The 14,419-nt window shown below is 47.3% G+C and overlaps 1 protein-coding gene and 1 long non-coding RNA gene across 4 annotated transcripts in view; one reads left to right on the forward strand and one right to left on the reverse strand.

The window, feature by feature from the left end:
- Positions 1-14,419, forward strand: part of LOC139818107 (LIM domain only protein 3) — a 71,403-nt gene that overhangs the window by 12,666 nt on the left and 44,318 nt on the right. Inside the window, exon 1 of one of the 3 annotated variants that reach the window (XM_071786613.1) lies at positions 6,017-6,765. The exons of the other annotated variants lie outside the window; for them this stretch is intronic. The gene's annotated coding sequence lies outside the window, so the exon portion shown is untranslated. Of the gene's footprint in view, positions 1-6,016; positions 6,766-14,419 lie in introns of those variants that run through there. 3 annotated transcript variants of the gene reach the window in all.
- The window catches only part of LOC139818111 (uncharacterized), a 182,604-nt gene that overhangs the window by 11,318 nt on the left and 156,867 nt on the right, over positions 1-14,419 (reverse strand). The window lies entirely within an intron of this gene.

Genomic DNA, 14,419 nt, shown 5'->3' on the forward strand with positions numbered 1-14,419 from the left:
CATTAAACGTAGATTTTGCATACGCGGTAATTCACTTTACTCTTTAGCAACGTTTATTTCATTTACCTCTAATTATAGCGTGTGTCTCTCTATGTTAATATTTCTGTAGAAATTATATAATTACGGCTCGCATTCTTTCTTTACATTAACGTACAGAAAAATTCTATGAGTAACAAGCGTGACATATAGTATAACAGAACAGGAGTAACGCGATAAACGAGTTTAGGAACAGCCTTCAATCCATTATCACTCCGATTTTAAGACAACATTTTATTACAAATGGAATAATATTATTTATATAGACAAAATCTTCTATTTCTTTTCTTTTCCGCTATCTAATTCCCGAAATATTAAGCGATCGACTATTTAAACGATTCCAGTATTGATTTTTAGAAAATAGAAAAAGCTAATCAAATAAAATCTTTTATGTCGCCATCGGCATTATATCGGGTCTCTATAAGAATCTCGAATCGAAATTCAAGTTCCTCTGTCTCAAGATTTTTCTTGCGCGAATTCTCCTTTTCTCTCAAATGACGTCAGCGTTGCCCTTGCAATCCGCGTGCGTCGCAACAACGTCGTTATAGCTCGGTGATGTCAACGGCAGACCGAAGCTAAGCGCGTGCAGGTTGCATCAAATCAGCGGGCTAACGAACTCGCAGCATCCGCGCGCGCGGCGGATTGGTTACCGTCGTGGAATACGACGTGAGTCCGGGGCATCAACCGCTGCGTCGAGCGTGTACCACCCGCTACACATACTCGCCCCCCTTCCCCCTCCACCCCTCTCTCCCACGACCGGCATATAGGATCCACGGAATATCAGTGCAACCCTCCGGTAACTAGTTTCTGAGCAGGTCACCCCAATTAACGTTTCCACGTATAGCACAACCGCCCCTATCGTCCCCTCCTCGTCTCAGCCTTCTCTCTCTTGCTTTCTCCGTCTTGCTTTCGCTCGCTCGCTCCGCTTCTCTCTGTCTCTCCTTCTCTCCCTCGCGAGCTTCTCCCTTTTGGTTCCGAGGCTCCTACCGTTTTCCGCTGTGCGTCGCGCCGCGGTAAGTCTCCCAGAAACTTATAATTGCGAAAGGAGTCGGCAATTATAATTGCCTCAGACCGACGGAGACGGTTGTAATTATCCAAAAAGTCGGTGCACGCCGCGCGAGAAGCGCTCGAGCACCACCGCTCCGGCTAGCTGCACGTTTTCTCGAAATCGCGGGGGATTAAGGAGAATAACGGACGAGGGTGAGCGCGCGTTTGCGCCCGGCGGAAAATTTCGCGCAGCTCCCGCTTCGGTAGACGCGGTACGAATAGACGCAGCCCGGCCTCGAATTAAAGTTCGTTAATTATTTGCATACTTGGGATTCGACGCCGGCCAAATCGAGACCTAATTCGAAGCTGTTAATGCCGGGAATGGTGGGACATTGTTTCGGTCGTGTCGCGATCAATCTACTCGCAGTGCGACATATTTTCGAAACGATAAAAGGTCGAAATGTCTTTGACACACATCAAACGTCTTTAAACTAATTATCGAGCATTATCGAGCAGCTTGCGTTGCCTGGACGATATGGAAGTCGAATCGTAAAAAATCGACAAGCACGTAGGATGTCGAGACGCTGAATCCTCATCCGCTCGGCGGAAAACCGTCGCGAATAAAATTCGTCGCGCCAAATCGAGTTTTCTCCCTCTTTCTGCCGGGTTTAGCGGCGTTTTTGATTAAGTTCGCTCGGGCGGAGGCATTTAACGGAAAGGCATCCTGTCCCGGCCGCAAATCGGTAAACTGATTAAAATATAATCCCGGCCGGGCGGACAAACAATCGACACGAATGCACGTATCGACTGACCGTCCGCGTCGGCCGTAGGCTGTGCGGGCTCGGATTCGCGCGCGCGGACGGGCAAGGAAATTTAACCGACGGGAGAGAATATTTGATTTCATCGCCGAAACTCTCGATATTCATCGTCGGACCCGAACACGAAACGAATTAAAACAAAACCGAGCTAATTTAATGCTATTCAATCAACGCGCCTTGGGTCCGCGTCCACGTCGCTATTTAGCCGTGCATTTTGCGCTAATTGCTGCGCGTCTGAATACCGCATCTCATTCATCTGATATGAATATTGCGCCCAACGTTATCATGGCTCGGGAATCAAATAGCCGCATTTAACGCTAGTGGTGCGTCGTGGATACGTCACTGTATACTGTATACTATATTCCATATTCTATCGTAGGTCCCGTTTTTCGGTCGTATCTCTGTTCCGTCAGAAACAAAACGGCTGTATATTTGAGCTTTGGAAAGAAGCGGAGAAGAGAGGCAGAAGATTAGCGAACTTCTCCCTTTTGGGTCATCGCAGGAAGTGCAATCAAAGCGAACGCACGTCGTATTCCGTTTCACGATTCAACTAGAGAGTCCTTGCTCGGTTATCGAGTAACATCTATTAATTGGATCGGCGTTTTTAATCGCGTCCTCCAAAACTCGTTCGATCTCGTTAGGACTTTCCCGTGAAGATGGAAAACGGTTACCAAAACGTCTATATTCAGCGCGTGACGTTTCGAAAAATCATCGTCTAGGAACAGAGAAAACCGCCTATCGCCACCATCACCGTCGCCGCTCGTTGGCCGATTGCGGATGCCTTCTTCACGGCCCCCGATGTAATTTTCTGAATGACTGCGTAATTAAAACTCTAATTTCCTGCGCTTAATTGACCGGAGTCTTGGTTCCCCCTTTGCTCGGTGCCTCCCGTCCCCCGCAGCCTCTCCCCTTGCCGGACCGCCTGGCTCACCCACCAGTCACGCCGCTCGTTCGCTCGCTCGCTCGCTTGCCCTTACGACCTCGCAAAGTAAAGACGCGAAGAAGGTGGGTGGGACTCCGCGCCATTCTTCATGCAGGCATTTTTTTTCGCGGAAACTCAACGTGTGCTCGCCAAATGTCGCGGTTACTAATGTTATCTCGTGAATTATTTCCGCGAGGAGATACGCGAGATACGAACGATAAATGTGCGAGAAAATACGTCTCTTTTTTTTTATGGGGGAACGTGATTATTCAGAGAGATCGAAACTGCTCGATATTCTTAAAATCTCGACGTTATGCCGGAAACCGTCGTTCAACGATGTTAAAACTGACGCGCGTGTTCGCGAAGACGCGAATGGAAATCAAGAAGGAAAGTCGGGCAAACCACAGCACGATCACAATTAGGAAAATAGATTTTAAATCCGGAATATAACGCTGGGAGACGGACGCCGGGTAGTGAGGGTCGACCCGGACAGCCGCGGATGGGTTGCGCGTGACAGAGGCGACGGGGCAAAGGGGAGGACAGAGGTGAAACTCCAATGGAAATTAATTCATTACTCTAATGCATTGAGCGAGAGGGAATGGGCCAGGCGCTGAAGCGTTGAGCGCCAAGCATTTCGCTAAAGATGGATGTCTCGTTTTCATTTCGAAAATTAACACTCTTCGCCGCTTACTTTTCGAGCTGGCGAGGACCCCGGTTATTTAGCGTTCTCTTGTGCCCGCATTGCAATCGCGTTTCTGCCGAAGAACTCGATCGAAATCAATTTTGAGACGCAACACGGTTTAATGAATTACTTCTTGGATCTTGAGAGCCAATTTAATAATATTCTTACAACAACATATTGATTATTATGTAATAATTATATATTGTTTTTTATAATACCAATTTTATCCCAATTTGTCATAGCCTTTTCATCCGTATGAAACTTTATTTTGAATATCGCGCAACTCGCGTATATTTAATAAAAATCGTGCAATTCTATATTTAATATAAAATTCACAATATAACCGCGTAATAAAGCTAGGATAAAAGAATGTGTCGAAAGAATTGTATTTTATCATCGATAGCAAATCATTAAAAACAAAAAAATTTATTTAAAGAAAATGTAATTTTTACGGGATCAAATTTCATTTCAAAAACAGGATATTTTCAAATTATACATTTAGTTTTGGAATTTTTCTACCGACTAACGATCCCTACGTCTGCATTTCCTTTTCGTGGCATTTTTATGCGTCTTGCTTTCCCGTTGCCGTCGCGACTCCTTGGCCACTGGCGATGCTCGCGAGGTGCGTAGCGCGCTCGTTAACGTATTCATGGGTTTATGGGACAATTAACCCTTTGAGGGACAGTTTAATTACAGAAGTGATTAAACATCTTAACGTACAAACTCGGTGGGCCCCGGACGACGTATATGCATTCGCAACGCGACGTGGCAGGCAGCCGGGTCGACTGGCGGCATAGCATGACAAGGGGCGGGAGTCGGGGGCGGGGGAGGCGAGCCAGGCTGTTACCAATTAACATACTAATGACACGAACCGCTTTTCGAGGGCCGGCGTAACCGGCCGGCACCGAGAGCTCCGTGTGGGTGCGCGTGTCGACGTCGAACGTATTCGCGCATGTGTACGTGGGCGCGCGTATCTTAAGAATCGTCGCGTTCGCCGATGGCAATCAAAATCGGCCGAATAAAAATTTTCACGGACCAACCGGTGGTTAAGCTGGGATTCGGGGAAAGATATCTAATCGGGAAACGAACCCCACAACTTTCCCGAGGATACTTTTCTGCCGGGCGTATACTCGTCGCGGTTCGCGGTAAAAATCCTCTCTCCCTCACTTCAGCGTTGCCATTACAAAGCGTGTAGCTTAGTAGCTCAGCCGTAGATACAATTACTGCATGTTCGGGCTCGTCGCGTCTGCCGCGCTCGTTGAAACGCCGCGCGCCGCGACGAACCGCGCGAGCGACTCCCGATAGTAAATCTTGCTCGACACGATTGGATTTCATGATATTGTGTATCTTCACGGTGCGGGCGCGGACGAGGTACGCGCGGGAGCGGCGCGGGCGGGGGTATGGGGCACGAGGGAGGCACAGGGTTGAGCGCGCTAGATTTAATTAGCTGATTATAATGTTTATTTAATTAATATAATTGGCAAAGCCCCGCGAGCGTGTGTATAGACTTACACGGGCGCCCCGCGGCCATTCCGCCGGCGTTGCATTTAATGACGTCCATTAACGAACATTTACATTAGCAGTAATTATTATCGCGTGGGCGACGTCAGTGCGCGTGGACCGACCGAGGAATTTTCGGGCACTCGTTACCGGGTGCAGAGGCCGATAAAAGCGACGATTATATTCCCTCTCCCTCTCGCTCTCTTCCCGTCTCTTTCTTTCTCCCGCGGCGCGCGTATACGCTCGCGCGAGATTATTAACGCTATTTTGTTAAACTTTCCACGCGCTGCGCCATATAAAACCCGATCGACGCCAAAATCACTGTTTAACCGATATTCGTTACTTGATATTAATTGAGCGTTTACACCGACGCGATGTTTGTTGTTCGATACCGCTTCCGGCAGCAATATGCAGCGTAAATATATGCGGCGTAATAGTTAACGGAACGAGCATTTCGTTCCACGCCGTGTTTTTCGGCATCGTTAACTTTTTCGGCGGTAAACTTTCCGTAATATGTATAACGCTTAATATGTATAACTTCTCTCGCGCGTTCACTCAACTTCTCAGTCAATCTTCCCAACGCGATAACAAAACATTCCATTTTGAATTAATGTTCTTTGGATTATTTACCAAGATTACGACTTTTCTCTCGCAATTTACGAGATTCCATCGTAAATTATGGACCACTGTCAGATCATTGCTAGTCGTCAACATAACACGGGGTTTGCGCGTAAATCCGCGATAAAGACCATCAGCGATCGATGCGCGCAAGGAACGGAGAACGGGGGAACGGGGGAACAGGCTCAAGGAGCGACGGGATCGGATTCCGCTACGCGTGGACGGGCCCGCAGCCGCGCGCGCCCCGCCGCGTGACGTGATCTCCGCTATGACGCAAGGGGAAGGCACAGCAGCCGCGTATATCCTGTGTATCCTGCGTGTGGAGGCACGTGGGAGCGAGAGAGAGAGCGAACGAGGGAAGGGGGAGAGAAAGGGAGAGAGAGATAGGTAAACACGAGAGGAGGCTAGCGCGCGCGCGATCGCGCCGCGCCGCTTCGGGGGCTTCGGGTGCTCCCGGCGAGTTTCGCGTCGCGGTGGCGGTGCTCCGCCGCGCCGCCTCGTCACTTCGCGTCTGAGTGCCGTCGCGTACGGACGTGCGGGCGGACCGACGAACGAACGAACGAACGACGACAAACACAAACGGACGGATAGACGACGAGCGGAACGAGTGTGAGTCGCCGCCGATCGGCCAGCGCGGTTGCGCGCAGCTACGCTGAAACGGCCGCGGCGAGGGGTACCGCTTCCGCTTCTCAGTGCACGACTTGACGCAACGGTGAACGACACGGGGGGCGACCGACCGACCCCGCGATCTGCGATCGACACACGCGCGCGCCCGCGCGCGTACGCTAAGGAAGTAATCTGGCATCCCCGTGAAGAAGAGTGTTCGCGCGCGCGAGGACGAGCGGCATCGAGAGTCTCGGCGGCACGCGTGCAACGGATCGATCGCTCGTGACACATCGAGCCCACCGAGTTGTGAGAGATTCCGGATATCGGGAATCTTGTTCTTGTGTGAAACGTTACTCTCCGTCTCTCTCATTCTCACGAGTCTCGTACCTCTCTCTGTCTCTCTTTCTCCGTCTCTCTCTCTCATCTTCCTTACAACGAGCCCCAACGACAAAGACAACAAGGAAAACGCCGACGACGGGCCCGTGCCCCATGAGTGCTCCGAACTGCGACGTCGCATCGCTCCGAGTGGACGACTACCCGTCGCGAGGATTTCTCCGCGCGGATCATCGGCCGGCGGCCTTCTCGCCCTCTCATTGGTGAGTAAATTGAAAACATACAGGAAGAGTTTGCACTCCGAGATCAAAAGTAATTAACGCGACGATGATGGAAAAAATAATGCGATATAAATTCGCGAAAGCGGCGAGTATAATGAGAGAGCGATAAACGAATGACGAAACTTTAGTTGTGACGATTATTCAGGCGAGCGAAAGATCGCGATGAATCACGACTACTCCAGAGTCTGGAGTCCACAGACGCGGAGAAGGAACTTTCGTTGGAACGATCGGAACAGATTCATTAGAACGAATCTGCTTTAGCGAGGTGTTCCTGTTGTTTGTTTTCGTCCTCGCGTGGCAGGTGCCACGATTTGAAAACGCGACGACCGCGCGCGAGATCCAATTTAAAACGGCGTGCTTAATCCAATTCCCGTTTCGCGCGTTTTCAATAAACATTCAACGTCCCAATTATCTTTAAACCTTGAAAAGATTCTGATAGCGCGGCGCGGCGCCACGTCGTAAAGATCGAATTATGTCAATTCGCGCTTATTGTAGCTGACAGAATGTAATTCGTTGATTCGCTGCATGCTCCCGAAAATCGAGACACTCCGCACAATTTGCATGGCATTAATCTATCGCGCGCAGCAAGATGCGTTGGCATCGAATTACATTTTCGACGTTCGATCGATAGCGTGGCGGGCTTCCTGTGTTGCCCGTCATGAAAATTATATCGAAACGCTTCTACATCCTGATAAAAGTCTACTGCGTACTCGTGAAATTTTTGGCGACAAATTGAAATTCAAATCGCGTCGGCAGTGGTTCTCAGTAGAGCGCCGTATAAAGCCATGCGCACTGGCGCACTTAATAGACGAGTTATTCCTCGTGCGACACTCGCTTTTGAAACAAGATTTATCGCTCATTTCTATTATCTTATCCCTAAAACTATATTTTTTTAAGAACTTTAAGAGATTATGAAGAGATATTTTCTAAGAGTGTAGGTTTTAAGATGTAAAATTAAGATACAGATTTTAAGGTTTAAATGTTGATGTAATGTGATATTTAAAAAATACGATTGACAATAAGTGTTTCGATTAATGTTACGTACTTTATTACATACTATTTGCCCTATTTAATTAATTTTATAACATACGAATAGGGCAAATGGAAATAAACGGAACGTAGGATCGATCGCGAGGTGATTTTCGATAGCTCTCAATAAGATCGAAAACGGGCGCACAGCCGGCCGGATGAGGAATCAGTGGCGAAACAAGGCACTTAGGAAGAGAGGGTACGTCGAGAGGGAAGCTCGCGCGGATCGCGGGGGGAGGAGGGGGGACGTATAGGACGGAAGAATCAACGGATGCGTGTGCGTGCACGAGTGTATATACGTGCACGCGCGTGTGAATCGGCGCAGGCGCGTTCGCCGAAATGGAATAGTATGACCGAACTCGAACGAGAAAAGGGAAATAGCTGCGGGAAGGGTGAAGGGAACGAGATGGAGGTGTGGAGGTGGTGGAGGACGTAGAGGAGAAAGAGACGAAGAGAGAGAGAGAGAGAGAGAGAGAGAGAGAGAGAGAGAGAGGATGGAGCGAGAGGTGAACGCGGCGCAGGGAACGGGCGTGAGGGGGGCGGGGGTCCAAGGCGTTGCTTGCTTAATTACTAAAAGCTAATCAATTCCGGAGGAAGTAAAGTTTAAATTGCAAACTAAAGTATAGCTACCCTCCCCCGGACGTAACCCTGCAAAGCGATATTACCGCTCGCTGCATTCTGCAATTAGCCCGTGGTAAATCATTGAAGGAAAATTATGGCCCGCGCATTCGCTTCTGAGCGAGTAGCAGTTTTTCGCAATTGGAAAAAATTATATAGCGACGCAGTTTTTACCGTTTTTATCGTTCAGTTTGTTGTCTTTTCTCCGACAATCTTTTTGTGTTAATACATTTGCACGCGAAGATTACAGGATCGATTTTTAGATAGATTGATTTTTTTAGAATCTAAACCAAATAATTCTGCGATTTCTTTTTCGAATGAAATTGCTTTTTATAGATACCGATACCGATTGAACGATACATCGGTATCTTTCGTGCGAAGGCAACGAAGTAAGGGTTGCCGAGATGCCAAACGTGTCGCGGTTCTGAGTAGAGGACGAGGGGGGGGGGAGGTCGGCGGTTGGAAGATGGAGAAGAGGGTAGGATGAAGTATACAGCGCTGGAAACAAGCAATAAAATCAATGTCGTTTCCGGCGATTCAATTCGCAAGACACATCGCACAATTTCACATACAATTTTACGGCAGAACGACCACGACTCCTATTTACTTCACGGCCGCCATTCCCCTTTCCCTTCGTCGGCCGTTCGCTAGTTCACTCGTCTCTCTCACCGTCCCTCAACTTCTTCCCTTTACCCCCGTATTTTATTTTTCGCAAAATAATTCGATTCTGCTTGTTGACTTGGCCGGTAAGAATGAGATTTCACGAGAGAAGGATTTTACGGAAATTATATAAGAAGACGATAGAACTGTCTCGTTAGCTTCGTAATGATTTATGCGTCGCACGCGAATGGCAATCGGAAATGGAATCCAAACGCACGGGCATCAGAATGCTTGCCGTCACCGTTGGCTTTATTTTTTGTACCGCCTAATGCTTAAACTCGGGGAAGAAGCTCATTCGTGATTCTCGCGTTTGGATTATCCCTTGCTCCTTGGCCGGGATCGGATTCTTAATCGGTGAGCACTGGCCGGAAAATAGCCACTTTGCCCTGGCACGAACGGGCGCGAATCTACAAGCGCTTCTATCGCCTGTACCATTGGTTGCGAAACAACGGAGGGGATGGACGAGAAAGAAACTCGATTCGAAAATCTTTTTTTTCCGAACGAAAAATTATTTACGCCCGCACACACATAAAATGATAAAATAAAAAAAAAGGAAGACCAATCCTTGTAATGTGAAAGTTGTCTGGTGATGACTTTTTAGTCGTTACGGATTCGTTCAGAAATTCGTTTGGCGGGCGATCAAAACCATTTTAGTCCGCCAGCTTCTCGGCCGTTTGACTTCTCGAGCTCTTTCACAAAGCGTCAATTTTTGCAAATTAACATGATACGCTTTGGCGCGCGACGATTGTAACGTCGTGTTCATTCGGCCGGTCGGTCGGCTCGCATACGTGTTAACTCGCGTGCCCGTGTGCGCATGCCAAGAGGACGGCGGTGTGCCCACGGCCAATCGATATCGGCGGGTAATAAAATTTGAAAGAATGTAATTCCGAGAAAAGTAGAAAACGCAATAACGCTTAATCGTATTTGCAATCTGCATCCTATATCTGGCCCGGAGTCGCAGTCGGAGCGCGGACGAGCAACGCGCCCGCCGCCGCCGCCGCCGCGCCGCGCCGCGCCGACCGATTCGATCTGCGATGCGGGTATCATAATCGCGGCGACCGTAATATCACTTTTTATCTGGCTTCGATATCGATTACGTATACGCGCCCGCATCTCGTCACCGGTAATCGTCGAGTATATACATGTGCGGTAATAATGTAACTAAATACGCGTCTGCATGAGGTGTTGTGAAAGGCGTCTCGCCCTTTTGTCTCGCAACGCGAAATATTTTATTATAGATTTATTTAATATGTCGTCGTCGTACATCTTCGTCACTCGTGAATCCTATCGAATCTTCGATAACGCGTGACGGTCTCCTTTTTCACGTTTACACCGCAGTAATTAATCGCGCATAAATAACGCTAAGCGGACTATTATTACATCCGGGATATTAGCGTATTACGGTATTACGTATCGCGATATTACAATATCGCAATATGAATATTAATCGCCGACGTATTGTTCGTTCGTGTAATTAAAGTGGACGTTCCATCGAGTTGGAAATTGAATCAATCAATACGGAGCTCGCCTAATTATCTGTCCCTCGATGATTTTTTGTCGCTTCAGATCAGATTACCATGCCCGTCAAATCGCATAACGGCGCAACGTCATTGCAAATGCTCTCGATTCATGTTTCAATATAACCGAAACGACCAATAACAATCGTCATACGATTTAGTGTTATTATCAGTGGAACGAAATATGTCGCCTCGGAGATAAACGACGATGAACGGCGACGGCGGTGACGCAACGCTAGAGTTTTCGAAGTAAATTTTCGGGATTTCATTTGAAAAACATAACGTGCCCCCCGTGCGGTATTTACGGGTTCCATTAGGGAGCTGTCAGTCGGTGATCCCGCGGCGCATCTTCGGGCTGCACGTATCCGGGAGAACCGGGGAGGGAGAGGGGTAGAGAGGCGCGACATACGATGCAGCAGCGGTGCGCAGTCCGTGCACCAAGCCACGAGACACTATACGTTCCGATGGAGGACAAGCTTATGGGATGGAACGTTCATCCGCGGTGATCCTCGGAGTACCGTTTCTTTCGGCTGTGACTTCCTAGCTTCTCTTTCCCATATAGGCGTCGATCGAAAACGCGAGATATTTACGGCGAGATACGGCCGTGGACGCAGCTCGTATCTCCCCCGCTCTCTCGTTGCTTTTTATCATCTCCGTGTAATTTTCTTGTAATTTACGACGAATGAATTTGGATAAAAAAAGAAAGAGAAATCTGTTTTCGGAGCACGCAGATTATAATTCAAATCGAGCGACGACTCGTCGCCGAGCTTCCTTTATGAATGAAACATCTCGGTTTGCCAATGGTTCGCGATTTTCCTGGAATTTGAGAGATTCGGTCCGCTACCAATTTGCGCACCAAATCCAATTACGGTTACGATCGGGCAAAAATAACACTACATGATGACACGTGTGTGTTTTTGAGCGTTTTTCGCCCACCTGAAATAACTCGACTACCGCTCTGGCCGGGTTGTTACGAAATTTGATATCCCGCGGAGAGCTGCGCTGCGCCCGCGGTTCGACGTCACGGGATCGAAGGCATCGCTAATAAAAATGTTCCCAGGATGGCCCCAATCCGGACAGTTCGATTGTCTATTAGCGCTACGTCTTTCTCTCTCTCTCTCTCTCTCTCTCCCCCTTTTTTTTAGTGACGTGTTACACGCGAAGTTACTGCGCCATCCGATTGAACTTAAATTAGTCGCAAAACAATTTACCGCGCCAGCGGATATCTCTTTTTCGTTTGACACGACTGTAAATAGTGTCCACAGCTCTGCTTTGTAGATATCGATTGCTCGGCATCACCGGCTAGTTGCACAATCTTTATTGGAAGCACATAACTGATCGTCGATATGAAAGCATCCCCCGCAAGAAGATTTAAATTCAGATTCCGTCCGGTAAAAATTTTTCTGCCAAAAAATTTTCAGTGTTTGAGAAATAGAGAAGCAAAATTCATACTCGTCAATTTTTTGGACATATGTATTATATATGGGAGTGTAATTTTATTCCACGTGTTTAATATATATATGATAAAACTGCATCCTTTTCTAAGTTCGCCATATTAATTATATTATTAGGAAAGAAAAGTAAATGTGATTTTTTTTCTTCGTTATCGTTGTTTATGACGTTTTTATAATGTGCTACGTACAAAACCGTATTTGTTCGGCATAAGCACCATAATCGGTTAAGTCTTTTGAAATATTTACGAAGATGCGATCGATCAGCTATCGAGTATTGCGTAATTATTGGACGGCGAGTATTCCGGATAACTCAGTAATTAGGAATTCGCGCGACGAGTTGTTATACGCTCGTAACACGAACGATGTTCATGAGATTGACGCGCGCGCGCTCGCGCGCTCGCGACCAACGTTAATAACTTTATTAATTTACGTAACAATTAATGCGACCGCGATAATTAGTCGGCGTTACATTGGCGCGCGTATTGCCGTGTACGCGCGCACGAATATAACATTACGCAAGTCGTCATCGGTTTTTCACCGTCGCCGTTGGAAAAACTCGCTTTTTGTCGCGCGAGTTCAGGTCGATCGTTGACGTTGTCGGATGCGATGGCCCGATATGGAATATTAATTTTCGCTAACTCACCAACCTCTCACCTCTCCCTCTCGCCGATCCGTCGGCCCCCTCTTCGCTCTTCCCCTCGCCCCCAAGCCCGTCGTCCCGCCACACCGCTCCTTCGTCACAATTCCGTGTCCCGTCCCGTCCCGTAGTACAATGTTTTCCAATTAACTTTATTCGAAATCGAGCGAACCGCCGCGCCGCGCCGTTTTCCCAACCCCCCCTCCCTCCGACCCGGTCGCATCCCCTTATTCGCTACACTCGGTCGTAATAGCCGGATTCCATGTACGGAAAAATTTACGAAACACTAGAATATCGAAAATCCAGAACATGGGTATTCCGTAAAAATGCGCTTAATTTTCGCGTCCCATGGGAAATGAATGCAGAAACAAATGCCTGTTTTTGTATCCTGTTGCCACTCAATAATTTAAACGAAAAATATTTCGAAAAATTATAAGCGCAGTGACGTGGTATTCGCTTAAACTATTTTTTTTAATCCTAAGCGCGATTGTCTCTAACTTTCAATGGCGACAACCGGCGTCAGTCGGCATTCAATAATCGACTTAAAACTCATCAGTTGATTAGCACGTCTCGCCTGGCAGAAATGCGTCATAGTTACCTCGGGCGGAAGTCCTGTATTATTTCGCTCGCGCTAGGTGATATAAAGTTAATGATATTTGGTGCCGTCACGTTCCGAAAGTTAATTCGTTCTCGGTATTAATACGGAGAGTGCATCCCCGATAATGAGATTGCGTTGTGCGAGGGGACGGATATAAGAGGTAGGTTATAAAGCTGGATCGTAATAACGTATTGTCTGGCGAGTCAGCGCGCGTGTCTATCGAAAACGAAACGACTCGTCGCGTCCTGCCATGATCCGATACATTAAAAGAAGGGATCCGCGAGCCAATTTTCTATTTTAATAACTTTAATCACACGCAATTTTAAAGGCAATCACATTTAAAAATTGTATTTAACTGTGCATTGTGGAGAAATGGGGAAAATTGTTGACGTTCTTCAAAGAATTAAAAAAATTGACGAATACCATGATACCGTTGCTTCCTTCGGTATTTTAAAAAATTTACTGTTTCAAAAATCCAATTTTTCAGATAACCTCAAATTAGTAAGACTTAAAATGATTATAGTATTAATAAGAGATTATTGTAAAACAAAGAATAATTTTCAATCAATTTTTTAAGCCACTAGAATTATAACGAATAAACAAGATGTTTCGCACTCGATCAGCTTTCGAAACATGCACGAGAATGTATTTGGAGCGTTGTCAACACCGTTGCTCGGCCGTTAAAGTGTTAATAAATCATAACTGCAAGTCGTAACCGCAATTTCTTTCGGAGTCTCTCTATGACGCTGGCGGACGAAAAACCACGCCTTTCAAGTCTAATGCACGGGCCCCATAAATCGAGGCGACTTCTTGTCGGTGGGCCAGACGATGCGACGGTCCGGCCGTTTTTAGTTCCGCTCCGCTGCTATTATTGCGCCACGGTTATAGGTCAGAAATCCACTCTTATACGAGAAGATATTTATACGCTGTTCCATTTGGGGCAATCATGGATGAAACAAGTTGGAGAGGATCCTCGTATTGCGACACATAAATTAGGCGCGTTGGCCTTTATACACTTTCTCTCCCGGATACCTTTATGCAAAAATCTTTATTCCTTCTGCTTCTTCTTTCTTCTTATCCGTCGGGGGAGATCTTACCCCGCATGTTTGAGAAAATTTCACCT

The sequence above is a fragment of the Temnothorax longispinosus genome, chromosome 8, assembly GCF_030848805.1.
Source record: "Temnothorax longispinosus isolate EJ_2023e chromosome 8, Tlon_JGU_v1, whole genome shotgun sequence".
Taxonomy (NCBI): Eukaryota; Metazoa; Arthropoda; class Insecta; order Hymenoptera; family Formicidae; genus Temnothorax; species Temnothorax longispinosus.